The 14425-nt window shown below is 41.0% G+C and overlaps 1 protein-coding gene across 3 annotated transcripts in view; it reads right to left on the bottom strand.

Moving 5' to 3' along the window:
* LOC122811451 (ABC-type oligopeptide transporter ABCB9-like) overlaps positions 1-14425 on the bottom strand; it is a 184903-nt gene that overhangs the window by 136401 nt on the left and 34077 nt on the right. The gene's annotated exons all lie outside the window — the stretch shown is intronic.

Raw genomic sequence — 14425 nt, 5'->3', positions numbered from 1 at the left:
ACACTATAATTTTACCAACACTCTTTTCCTAGTACACTTCCATCTCTATCTACATCCAACTATTCCACTCCTCCCACATTCACCACTGCCTTCTTCGCCTCACCATATGAAAGCATCATCTTTCATGAAGGATATCCTACATTGTTCCTTCAACGATCCCTGTCAAACACTAAAATTTTCCACCTCCTTACTGTCTTGACCTTGAATCATTCGGTCATCATGCACTTCTCCCTTGCCAGTGCTAAAGACATTGGCACAAAAGGAATGTGACCAGTCCCAAATCAAGAGCAGTGTAGAAAAACTCAGTAACACTGGCATCTGGGGATTGGCACAAACCCCCAGTATCAAAAGGTCCCAAGACACTGATATCCACAATGGAAATCACAGGGCAAATGACTCAAAGGCCAGTATGTTAGACCTATGAAACTATTGGGCATTAGCATCAAGTCGACAAGCCAACTCCAACCTGTGGTGTCACTGAAACACTCAGCACAAACAGATTAGATGTCAAACCCTCTGCTATCAGTACTGGATTTGGTATGGGAAAAATTTGTCCACCTTAATGCAGGTACCAGAAGGGTATTTAATGGTGTCAAATGTTCTGGTGTCATAACCCAGGAAATTAAGGAGGAAAGAACCAAGACCATTAATAAAGAACTATCCCTACCCACACTGAAACCTGAGAGAAACTGGAAGATATGCAGCTAGACCTGAGCCTGAGGCATACCCTTCGTAGATATTCATCATGTGAAACACAATGAAACAGATATGAAGAACCTTTTGGCAGATGTGGTTCTAGAGATCATCTGCCTAGGAAACAGATTCTGATAAACAGGAAACACTGTCTCTTCTAAATAAGAAAAGGAAACAGCTTCTGATAAACAGGAAACACGGTCTCCTCTAAATGAGAACAGGAAACAGCTTCTGATAAACAGGAAACACTGTCTCCTCTAAATGAGAATAGGAAACAGCTTCTGATAAACAGGAAACACAGTCTCCTCTAAATGAGAATAGGAAACAGCTTCTGATAAACAGGAAACCCTGTCTCCTCTAAATGAGAATAGGAAACAGCTTCTGATAAACAGGAAACACTGTCTCCTCTAAATGAGAATAGAAAACAGCTTCTGATAAACAGGAAACACTGTCTCCTCTAAATGAGAATAGGAAACAGCTTCTGATAAACAGGAAACACTGTCTCCTCTAAATGAGAATAGGAAACAGCTTCTGATAAACAGGAAACACTGTCTCCTCTAAATGAGAATAGGAAACAGCTTCTGATAAACAGGAAACACTGTCTCCTCTAAATAAGAATAACAGTTCTTCACTACATTAATAGCCACTCCCCGATAACAAAAAAAGACACTCCTTCCTCCAGCCTCAGTTTCCTTTAGGGAAGCAAGACAGGCATACTTATGAGAGAAGGGTTTGTTCAAAACATCTCTTCCTGACTACCTTGCCTTTATCCTTGGGTTTAGCCCAGACAGCCACCAAGAAAAACTCAACAGAACTTTGAGAAGTGGAAACACAGGCTGCATTAAATAATTTTTGGGTACCATGCCCTACGTAATAAGGTTGTTCTGACCATCAAGTTAAAAATCTACAGTGAAAAGTTTGGCAAATCACACTTGTCAACTTTTAAATAATGTGGTTCTACACATTCTATATTCAACGTGTGCTTATTGTTTAAATAATACTGTGAAAACAGGACTCACATTTCATGAAGCCAATTAGATCTCTCCACAGTGCACATGCAAACAACAATTCAGTAAACAACAATTGTAGGAAAAAAGCATAGCAAAATACTAAAGTCCACTACAATAATAACAAAAGCTCCAGAAATTACTGTATGACTGAGTGTTACGGCATAGAGAAAAAAAATGGCCTGGTGGGGAAGGGCAATACAACCTTAAATATGTCAAATTAATAAGTAAAATTATGGTTGGATCTGACTTGAAAGTCAAAATTCTGAAGACCGATCAGTGAACGGGTAATACCATTTGATTACGAAGCAACCTAGAAGGTTTTACAAAAAACACAAAAACAGGAGAACAGGTAGGCAGTGTAGGGTATTATGGGTAATGAAAACCATTACAGGCTAGGAAAGTGTTTCCCCTTGCCCAGCCACCTCAGACCTAGAGTTCAAGTCAGAGTTATTTGAAGTGGACAAACCAGATTATGACAGATTCAGGATAACATTCTTGGCAGACAGTGGCAACTTGGCCTGCAAATAGGGGTACCAAATAGTAATAGAGACTTGGTCGAGAATAAATCTAATGCTGGCCTACAACTTGTAGTCTGTAATGGAGCTCTGACTTGAGAACTAAAATCCATTTCTGGCGGTGATATTGCCATCAGTTTCTAAACTATCCAGTGTGTACATCTATCTAAGACAGTAGGCAGGGTTGCAATACATTGCCCCTGTAACTTTCCTAAACCACTGGCGAATCATCTACCACCTTGGAGTATGCAGTCATTGCCTCCGTTACCCAGCATTTCAGGAATATTCTGGACTTGGTTTTCCCAAGTGGTTTGTTTGCCATCGACACAAAGGTGGAACTGGTTTTGTAGTCTCATCACTGTCTGGTTCAATTTGCAGTTAAGCTTCCTTCAGGATAAACATCCCGATTATGAGAAGCTGCAGTAAATGGATTTCAGATTAACCATAACAGCAGTTTTTTTGTTTTCTTCTGTTCAAGCTCCTTGCGAAGACCAGTGTAAATTACCAAACTGATTCATTTCTGCTTATAATACAGCTCGGATTTCTTTCCTGGACTTCAGAGCACCTGTTTATGTATGCCCAGCCCACATCTTAGTGAGGCCATAGTCTGACAATGCACTCCAAAGTCTGTATCAGGTTGCACAAGGCCTCGAATGCTGATAGCAATGAACTTATCGCCTAGAGAAAAGGACTCTAGCATTATGCTTTATACCAAGATGTCACCCAAAAGAGCTGATTAACTAGCTGGGCCCTTCAAACTGTAAGGTCATCCCCTCTGCCCAACAGAAAAGTACATGAATGTACTATTTGATTTTTCAAGCTAAGTTTGTCCCCATCAGGTCATCTACACTGCCTATGGCATTCCTACAGGACTGCTACAATCAAGAATCTTGAGAAGATCGTATGTACATAATGTGACTCATTTCTTAAGGAGGACAATCTGTCTGACTCATTTCAGTGTGTTTTTTTTCAGGCTTTTTATTGAGCTTCTCCAGCAAAGTTTCAAAAGGTAATATTTTGTTGTAGTTCTTGTTCTCAAGGCAACTTCAGACATGGTCATCATAAGATCATCTTGGCGTGATTACATTACTGTGTTTTTTCTGGAGCCATCTTGGAATAGCTTGTGTTCTACCTTTTGGGTCACTCACAGAGGGAGGTTTTGGGTTTTATTTCCTTCATCTTACCTTCTGTGCAGAGTACCAGAAGAAAGAACCAGAGAAGGTAGTGATTCACAACTAACCAGCTATCTCCAACAATACAAGTTACTTGTACACAAAAAGAAAAAGCAGGAGTTCATAACTGAACATGGTATGGACACCTAACTCTAACCAAATTTCATGATTGTACCCATCTGCAGGTGGAATGTTTCTAGAACTTATTAGTATGTTTCACAGTACTAGACAGCCTTTGCTTATTACTGAAGATAGAATGTTCCAAGTTTTCTTAATTTTTCTGTCCTAGTCAAGGACTTTGTCTGAAAATGGGTAGAAAATGTACAATGGCAAAGCAGTAAAATTCATTTCTATCCACTGTTAAAGTATTGGTATTTTTTAGGATCCTTCTCAATTTCCACAAACAAAATGTAGAGGAACACTAGAGAAACACTAGTCATTAGTATGCAAATATCTCCACATTGTAAGTCAACCGATCTTCTACTCTACACTTCAGAACTCCTTGCAGATGAGTTCTGATTGCCTGGTGACATTATTCCTCAAAACAGGTTCATCCTAAACCGTAAAAAAGCAGAAGTGGCACTGCCTGCAGCAAGTTCGGATTGCCTGGTGACATTATTCCTCAAACCAGGTTCATTCTCAATCCTAACAAATTAGAGATGGTGCTGTTCAGGAGAAACACCATCTCAAAACAACGAACCAGATTTTTTAGCATTAAAACATCACAAGGTGATTCACCTAAAACTTCTCGAACTACAACCTATGTAGCTTGTAAAGTGGCCCAACAACTGTTCATGAAGTCATAAGCATTACCAACACTGAGCAAGATAAAGCAGCAAAAAGGATCACAACACAGACTAAAAGAATATTTAATCAATGAGTCCAAGATCAAAACTGTAAGGGTAGTGCTTCACTCCAGAATCTTATTGAAATCCCAAGGTGTTGTGGCAATACTTAGGTTCATAGGTGTGTACTAGGCTAATGGCCCTGGAGCATTTACAAGCCTAGCCCATATGATTACCCTGGCATCATGCCACCTGACCTTAGTTCCCAGTGCCTCTGTCGAGTAGAGCCACTGGAGTGATCCCCGGGGTGAATTTTCTATTTCCCAGTCTCAGTGAGGCCTTTCTGTAGGATGTCAACATCATTTGCGGAGTTAATAATAGCTCCCAACTTGCAACTATCTGCGAATTTTGTCAGCCAGAATCCCTTTGTGTTGGTCTGGACTTCAGAGAAGTAGATACCAAACAGGAGAGGACCCAGGACCGAACCCTGTGGGATTCCACTTGTGATTGGTTGGCAGTCTGACTTGAAGTCAGTTACTTTCACACTGTGGGTTCTAGCTGTGAGCCAGTTTGCAACCCACCTAGTGATATAGGGGTTGATGCCTAGCTTAGTGAGTGTTTCTAGAATTTCTGAGCGGGGAATGGTATCAAAGGCCTTTGCCAGCTCAAGGTAGGCTGTATGAACCACCTTGCCTTCATCCACAGTTCTGGTGACTGACTCAAAAGAAGTCGACCCAAGTTGAGCAGCCATGGCCTACCCTTCACAAAACCAAACTGTGTGGGATCAAGAGTTTGGAGATTCCCTATATCCTTGTTTATTAGGTCCATGATGATGCGTTTCATAGCTTTGCATATCAGGCTAATGGGGCGATAGTTCCCAGGCTCTGTAGTTGCTCCACGTTTGTGGAGAGGGATGACTGCAGCAGTGCGCCATTCAGCAGGGACAAAGCTTGAGGTGAGGCTGTAATTGAAGAGGGCAAACAGGTGAGGTGCCAGTTCACTGTGTAGTTCATGTAGAACACAGCCAGGGATATTTATTATTATTGACATTTGTTGACCGGGAAAGTCCACTGGGCAATAACACATTTTCAGTGGAGGCCCGGGGAGAAAAGCTCCATACAATCACAGAAATGTTTACATAACATCAGCTTAACTTTTGAAAGTCAAGAAAGTTTTTACACAATACAAATTGAAGTAGATATACAAGACAAATGCATATTATAGAGATATGCAATACAAGAATATAAACCCAGTGTGTTAGATTTTTAGTAATTTTGTTTATATATGCTTATAAGTAAGAATACTGTTTAATCAATTCTGTTTATTCAGCCACAGAAATAAAGAAAGCAAGAGAGATTGGATATGAAGACAGATGGTGTAAATTGCAACTATATTAAGTTAGTAAAAGTATTTATATTGTATAGTGGCCAAAACACTTAAGGTGGTTTAATTATAGGACTACAAGAACAGACAAGGTTATTGAGACAGTGTTCTTTTAGTTCAAATTTAAATGTTTTTTAAAGAGTCTAGTTGTGTAAGAGAGAGAGGGTGCATTCCAAAGTTTAGATAGAGGTGAAAGTACGGAGATGAGCCAGCAGTTAGCTAGATCACTGGTGTTACCGCCTTTGTGAAGGGGAGTAATAATTGAGTTTTTCCATAGTTGTGGGACATACGATTCACAGCTTGATCGGTTAATGATATACTAATTGGAAGACCTACAGAATATGCTGCAAGTTTTAGGTATTCAGCTGGAAGGCCATCAGAAGAGGGGGAGCATGGTTTTAGTTTTGAGAGCAGCTTGCAAACTAGAGAGGTGAGTACTGGTTGTAATGTAAATAGGAGGAGTGGATGGGTTTTTGTTGGAATTGCAACTGATGTGGGGGGAGTGGTTAGAGAGTGTATTGTCATTTATGTTGCCAATTATACTTTTGTTAGTTTGTATATGGAAATCATTAACAAGTTTTTGGATAGTATCAATAAAATGAGAATTGAAGGCTTGGGCAATTTCTTGAAGGCCTTTGTCACGAGATGGGGAGGGGTTGTGTTGAATACCAGGATTTAGGAGAGAGGAAACAGTGTTCCAGAACAATTTGGGGTTATTTTGTTGGGTAGTGAGTTTGGTGGAGAAATGGCTTTTTTTTTTTTTTTTTGATCATTGATGACTTGCTTTATGGCATTGTTACAGAGTTGTTTATATTGGAGTTCAAGTTGTGGGGATCTATTTCTATAACAAACAAATGGAGACGGCAGGGCAATATGCTCCGATATATAAAATACCAATCCAAAAATTCGTCGACTGTAGAACGCTGTAGGTAACACCAGACACAGTCCAAACACAGCAGTATTCACTTCAACTAAAGTTGTGTAAATGATTTCCAAGCGATGTTAGAAACAAACTGTTTTATTAATAAATAAAAAGGCAAGCACTTTCACCATAAAGGCTTCCTCAGGCCAACTCTAATGAATCTTCAGAGTTTTACTTAAATACTCATAGCGCTGGTGACATCACTTCCCTTCTCTCAATTAAAATCAAATAGGTTTCAATTTAAATATTCATTCAAAGCTATAGTTAAAATATTTAAGTGCTGTTTTAATCTGTACAGCAGTAATACTGGGTGCCAGGCAATCTACTGGCATTGTGATTGGTCCTTTGGTGGGAGGGGTAAAGTTGAAACTGAATCTGTCGGCCAGTATATTGGCAAGATCTGTTGGCTCAATATAGGAGGTACCATTGTGCAGTAGTTTAGAGCAAATCTGGGTATTGCCGTGGAGATTCTTTACATAACTATAGACGGCCTTGTGGTTGTCTTTACTATCTGCTGCAATTCTGTTTTCATAGCTAGCTTTAGAGGATTTGATGAGGGATCTTAACTTTGTGTTGAGGTTGATGAGGGAGTTTTTCAGTCTTGGGACTTCATCTTATTCCACATCAGTTTCCTCCTTCTGTTGTAGAGTTTGTTTATGGCAAGGGACCACCAGAATGGCTTCCTTTTTTTGGAGGAGAGTGTCTTGGTTCTATTGGGTATTGGGAGATCCATGCATTTGTGTATGTGTTCGTATAGTGCATTGGTGTATGATTCGGTAGTCATGCAACTATTTGCCATTTGCATGGGTGCCGTGACATTAGCCACCTCTGTTTTTAGGAGCCCAAAGTTAGCTTTGGAGACGTTTTTCATGGTGGTTACCTTTGCGGGGGGTGAGGGTTGTGGATTTCCAAGGTGATTAGTTTGTGGTCGGATCTAACCAGGGAGAAGTTGACTACTGGTGTAGAGCAACAATCGCCCATGTTAGTAATGACCAGGTCAAGGATGTTGCTGCCTCTCGTAGGGGTAAAAGCAAGCTGGTCCCGGGCATTGGAATTAATGAATTCCAGGAAACATTCGGCAAGTGTATTGATACGAGTAGTTTTCCCAGTTAATGGAGGGGTAGTTGAAGTCGCCCAGTATGAGAGTGTTAGGCTGGATCCTAATATTCTCCAGGGTGCTTAGGAACGTGGAGTGTGAGTCTTGGGACATGGTTGGGGACCTATAGCAGGCTACGACCCGAATCGCTGTCTTACCCAATGTTAGCTGCACCTGAAGTATCTCTGATGTGTTATGTTGGGCTACCAGTCTGGAGGTGTGTGCATCATTTATGAATTTGGAAACACCACCGCCTTTGGAGCTTCGCTCCAAGTTCTGGGACTGAAAGGTGTGGAATGAGCTACAGCCTGGTAGTGCAGGGGTACTTTCTGCTGCCTTGAACCAGGTCTCTGTTACAGCATAAATGTCGATGTTCTCCATTTTAAGGAGTGCTCCGAGTGAGTGCATTTTGAGATTTAGACCTAGCGTTGAGCAGCATGACCCTCAGATTGCATTTGTTTGTAGCTGTTATGGTGGTAATTTAGTCTTTGGAACACTGCCTAAAAATGGCACTATAGGGGTGGCAAGACCCTTGGCCAGTATCCAGAAGCCCAGGGGTGACAGATGCAGGCCACCTCTGGCAAAGCATCGAGGTCTGTCAATCATGTCATCTCAGACAGACAGATACTGGATTCACTTAGAATGACATAAGAAACTTAGCCAGTTGTTGAAATCAATCATTTTCTGCTTGTACTGTGGTATCATTCTGGGTCATGGTAGAATGCTGCTCAGGGCTAGGGGCAAACCTGCCTGGCCTAAATAATTTGAGAGCTCCTCCATGTCTCTTTTCATGTAGTCCAGGGAGGTACATTACAGGTCATTCACACCCACATGTACAATGACAGAGTCATATTTGTATCTGTTGTTGAGGGAACAGAATGCGTGCATTATGTGGTGAATCCTGGCACCTGACAGGCAGCTGACTGTTACTTTCTCCTTATTTAACCTAGTGAGTGGGAATCAGTGTGCCTCACTATTGAGTCACCTATGACTGGTGCGTTGGACATGCTGTTTTGCCTTAGGGGCTTTGGTTAAGTGGCACACACTTTAGGAGAGTTATGTGTCGCGTGATTAATGTTGTGTTGTGGTGGTCGAGTGCATTTCTGCCTTGGAGGTCTCTGCTGTTTCGGTAGATTTTTATTGAGAGCCTTCATGAAGGTGGGTGTGTAGTTTGTGTTTTTATGAGAAGGCAGTGCTGGTGTGTGTTCTGGAGGGCTATGTGGTCCATGTGTTGTCCTCCTCTTGACAAGCTATTCCAGTCTTGGCTGGAGAGTGCGTGGCTTCCAATTTGAATAAACAAGTGCATCTCTTGCAAGTCTCAGTGTTGGGAGGTAAGAGGAGAACGTTGCCCTCTAAAACAGTACTGCCAAATGTGCCACTGAGCCATCACAACAACCTCATCACTGCTCAGATATGGAGTTCTGTTCCTCTAGAGGCTTGATTCAAGCCAACACAATTCACATCTGCAGTTATATTACTGCATAAGTGCAACTATATTCCCTTAAACAGTTTTCCTCACATAATATAATCTCTTGTGCGTCTTACATTCCCCATTAACTTGCATACCTCACCACCACCACACACACACACTCTCTGTTCAGCACAAGAACTGGGACAGTCAGTTGTACAATGTCTCAGCAGAGGAACTCTCCAAACAAAACAGCAAGTTGTGCACCTTTGTTACCATATTTAAATGCAGCTTTTAAGGCTTAACTGGTCAAGATAACCAAATGCAATTCTGTGGTTGAACTGAAATCTTCACTCCTGTCCATTCTATTCAGCACATGGCTATAAAATGGAAGTAAAATACAACCCGGTTTTACCAAATATAAGGCTCTGTCATGATACAAAAAGTGTCAAAGCCATGACCATGACAAATAACCATAGTGCCACTTGTAGTACTAGCTTCCTATAATACAACTCATACCAAATCTGCCCTTCTTCTTTACAAGGGACACATCCAAATTATCATCATCTGTACTAGCATTACACCAGCCTGTAAACTTTCCCTAATGTTGTCAAACATCCCTCTGCTCTAACAGCTTCTTTACTCTGGACACTATTTAACTTCGGTCCATTACAGAATGAGGCACAGCTCACCATCATATGATACGCATCATAATAACTCAAAATAAGCCAATCCTTTTGTCCCTACCCATTTTATTACAGAGAACATCTTTCAACTACACTTACATAAACTGTGCACATCAGAGCATGTGGCTTTTTATTCCATACAGTTTGATGGACTACATTCCCTACCTTGCTTTTTATTCCATACAGTTTGATGGACTACATTCCTTACCTTGCTTTTTATTCCATACAGTTTGATGGACTACATTCCCCACATTAAACCATGCATGTTGGGTACATACAACAAGGAAAAAGAAATTACATATACAATATCCCACTGTGGGAAAAATATACATCCCAATTAATACTGGGCCGGATTCATGAAACCTCAGTGTAAGACTTAATATGTCTTACTCGGAGGCTGCAGTTGAATGGTATGATGTCAGCATGCCATGCATATTCATGAGGGCATGCTGAATCATACCCTAGTCTAACACGGTCCGTGTAGGAAAGTATGGGGCGTGTCTGATCGCCGAGTACTGCAAAGGGACACGCCTTCAGAAGAGGGACACGCCCCCAGAAGAGTCAGAGTCCTGAAAGTAAACACCCATGAGCGAGTCCGCTGAAATGTCAAGGAACACAACACCACACATCCCCACAGACTAAACCCTACTGAAAATGTGTAAATGTAAAAATAGCAGTTTCATTTTTTTTTTTTTATAATTCCCAAAATGTTTGCCCGCATTTGCGCTCGTTTGCACAGCTATGCCCTTCGCTCAGCCACACTTAGCAGACATTGAAAAGTATATTAGATCTACATATGCAAATTAAGCCAAGTAGCAATAGGCGGTAGAGACATCGGCCAAAGAGGAGGTAGTCACGGTTCGAGCCCCCACAACATCATTCTCCATTTTTATTTAAATAAGTATGAAAAAATCCAGACACATTTTATATATATATATATATATATATATATATATATATATATATATATATATATATATAACTATAATTTAAGTAAAATGTAATGAAATGGCCCATGTATTTGTGAACAAAACCGACATAATATATAAAAAAAAGGATCATAATTGCCCATAACTTAGTAACATTTTAACAAGCTTAATATGAGTGCCTGTAGGTGAGCAGTGCTTTAACAAGCTTAATATGAGTGCCCGTAGGTGAGCAGCGCTTTAACAAGCTTAATATGAGTGCCCGTACGTAAGCAGTGCTTTAACAAGCTTAATATGAGTGCCTGTAGCTCAGCAGTGCTTCACCCAGCTCAATATGAATGCTTATAGATAAATAATGCGTTACCCAGCATAAGCCATTTGCGCAGAGCTGCGCAGTGCACCAACCAGCTTACCGTTGGGCAAGCTGCGGCAAAGCCGCCTTTACACACCTCCCAGCCTGTCTAGACAGTAGTAAAATAAAAAAGCAATGCCAAGGGTCGAACCTGGGATACTGTGCACCATAGTCAAAGTACTGAACCACTAAGCCATGACAGTTGTACTTAGAAATACAATATTAGCATACATATAGGAATGAATGAAAATAGAACCATGACAAAGCAGGTTTGCTATAAGCTGTTAAATATCCAAAATGGCCAATCACAGATAAGTGCGGGAAAACCGGCATATATAAGCCCCACAGGCAGGAATACACACCATAACTGACTGTGGTACCCATTTGCAGTCAGGATGGCAGGTGCTTTAGAGCAGAAAGGTGGGGTGTTGAGGAGTCAAAATATATGGTTTGGCTCCTAGTCCATGATCGTGAAGCACATCTCATGCAGGGCCAGGTTCAATGGGGAGCGTACAAGGCAGAGGCGTGGAACCGGTTGGCACATGATCTCACCAGTGCCACAGGCATTCCGAGGACTGGTGAACAGGTCCATCACCACCATGCGGACCTGAAGTGACAAAAGGAGGACCAACTGAACCGATGGATCCAGGAGGCCCGCCAAATGCCCAATGCCCCACTACTGAGTAAGTATCCATGTAATTAATATGTAAGAAATAATATCCTAGCCTATAGTATGGATAGGTATGTTACAATATTCCTTGTTGTAACCCAGTAATAAAGGTCAAATAAGCCTAGAAGAAAGATTCTCTAGTATTGTAAGATTAGATAAGTGATGCAGCCTGGAAAAGAGTATTGCAATCCAGTAATAAAGATTAAACAAGTCTCAAATAGAGTTTCCACCTGTATTGTAATATCAGATAACTGCTTCAGCCTGAAAATGAGTGTTGTAATCAATCAACAAAGGATAGACAAGTGTCTAATACATCCCTGTACATTCTGCCATTCTGCCATATGTCAACTGGAAAGGATTGTTGTAACCCAGTAATAAATGTTAATAAAGCCTAGAAATAAGTACCATCCTGAAATGTAAATATAAAATGAGTGAGAGTGTGAGAAAGACAGTTTGAAGCTGCCAATAAAGGTGTAAGAAGTCTGGAATAAAGGTATACTGCAGTCACTACATAATGAAATGAATGAGACAGCCACAACCAAAGAGTGAAATGTCTTAAATAAAGTAAAGAACCTGGACTGTGTCCGTCCCACAATTTGGATATGTTGCTGTACTCTTGCATTATGGAGATAGTATGGTTGTATGAAATGCTGAACATCCACAGTTGTGTGGAACCATATAAAATGTCGCAGGATGCTTTACCTGAACACAGCCAGATATGAACATATATGAATAAAAATGGAATGTATATTAATGTAGCAGTAACATCCCAATCACCAACATTCCTAAGGTTACATACAGGAAACTGTACTAATAATATATGTAGGGGATACATATCTGATTCTACTAGGAATGGGCAGTATACGTATAGGTAGTATAAGTTGTTAATGTAATATTTCTCCACCCTACCCTATTTTCACAAATTATGCCATTCCACACCAAACTGGGTATGTGTATTCACAATTAATTCCCATGGACATTTGTCCTGTTGGTTTATACATATCAGCATGTACGTTGATGCATGTGCCCTGTTCACATATCCAAACCTGATGGCCTGTTGCCACCAATCAACCCTGCATGCTGTTGGAATGTCCACTGTTGTTCTAAATATGCATGTGTTATGCTTGCTGCTCAATGTTTGGAATTCATGTGTATTTGGTTACTAGGAATACTGATGCATGCCGTTACAACTAATTTTGAATGGTATTGTTTGTTACTAACCCAAAATACCATAAAATACTGCTAAACATACGACAACAGGGAAGGCGGGTTCCAGCGGACCCACCTCTCCCACCTCAGCTGGCGAGTGCACCTGACACCAGTGCCCAGGCCGGGACCTCCTCCTCTGGTGGCCTTGTGCCACCTTCGGATAGAAGCGCTGCAGGGGATGGGGCACGTCCCCCCTCTGCAAGCGTGGCCGGACAGCCTCCACTCACCCTCCATAGGGTCCGGTCTGTGGTGCGTAGTGAGATCAGGCGTTCCGTGACTGATCCCCTACGCCAGCTTGAGGTGAGAGTGGCGTAACTCACGGGTGTGTGCTTACAACTGTTTAAAAGTGCCTTATTCACTCTGTATGACAAGGCCCTAGTACTGCTCAGCAGCAAAATAAAATACCTTTGTAAGTGTCAAACCCCAGACCTTGGGCTCACCACACTGCATGAAGTACCACCAAGCCACAGCAAACTTATAAGAACTTAGTGCTGAAAGAAATATATCATGCATTACAAGGAGTGAATGTAAATGGAAAATAGAAAAGCCATAGCAACACATTGCAAGAACTACTGTTGTATGCCAGTTAATCCACAAATCCCACAGGAAAGTACATACTCCCATGTAAACAGTATTAGCATTGGCAGGTTTGAATTAACATACACACCGAGAAGAGTGCACTGGAAGAAGCAACAGTAAGGTTTCAGTACAACATGCCTTTCAGTGGCTACAACATAGCCTCAGATATTTGAGATATACCAACCTTCTGACTGACACAACAGTGTCCACAGCAAACCAGCATGGTCCCCACCTTGCAAAACTGAAAGGCCGACGCCTACATAACCTATCATTTTATAGCAGTGTCCTGCAATCACAGTGAGAACTGCAGTTACCACACAGCAGGCTGCATGCAATTACTAAATGCTGGTCACCAATTGGTGCAGAGGCCATCATATGCACATGCAAAGATACCTACAAAAGCAGCCTGTACTGCCAGTCCACACATGCAATAATATCATTGCAGCAACTGGAGGGAGGTTGGGAGAGGGAGAGAGAGAGAGAGAGATAGAGATAGATATAGATAGAGACAGAGACCAAAAAAAAAAAAAAAAAAAAAGCAGGCAAGCCAAAAGAAAACAGCTGTCCGAGACAAAGATAATGTAAACAACATAATCTAATAATCTACATACTGTGAACCCTCCATATGTGTTAGCAGTCTGTATCTATATGTATATGCAGATGTGCATAGGGCAAGGGACATACTGCAACTGTTACTGAAGGCTGGACATACATATGTAGTTGAAAGTTGCTATGTGCACATATCAATGTAGGTTGTAGTGTGTAGCATTGAAAACAGCATGCAGTGCAGGTATATGTCATGTGGTGGTGAACTTCTGTGGGACTGAGCCAGTGAGGGCTGCTACAGCTATACGGCCTGAGGACAGCATAATGCATTCTGCACAACACTGTGCAATACCATTACAGAATATATATATATATATATATATATATATATATATATATATATATACACACATATATATATATATATATATATATATATATATACACACATATATATATATATATATATATAT

The sequence above is a fragment of the Protopterus annectens genome, chromosome 9.part0, assembly GCF_019279795.1.
Source record: "Protopterus annectens isolate FY-2018-M chromosome 9.part0, PAN1.0, whole genome shotgun sequence".
Taxonomy (NCBI): domain Eukaryota; kingdom Metazoa; phylum Chordata; order Ceratodontiformes; family Protopteridae; genus Protopterus; species Protopterus annectens.
This window is presented reverse-complemented; position numbering and strand designations above follow the sequence as displayed.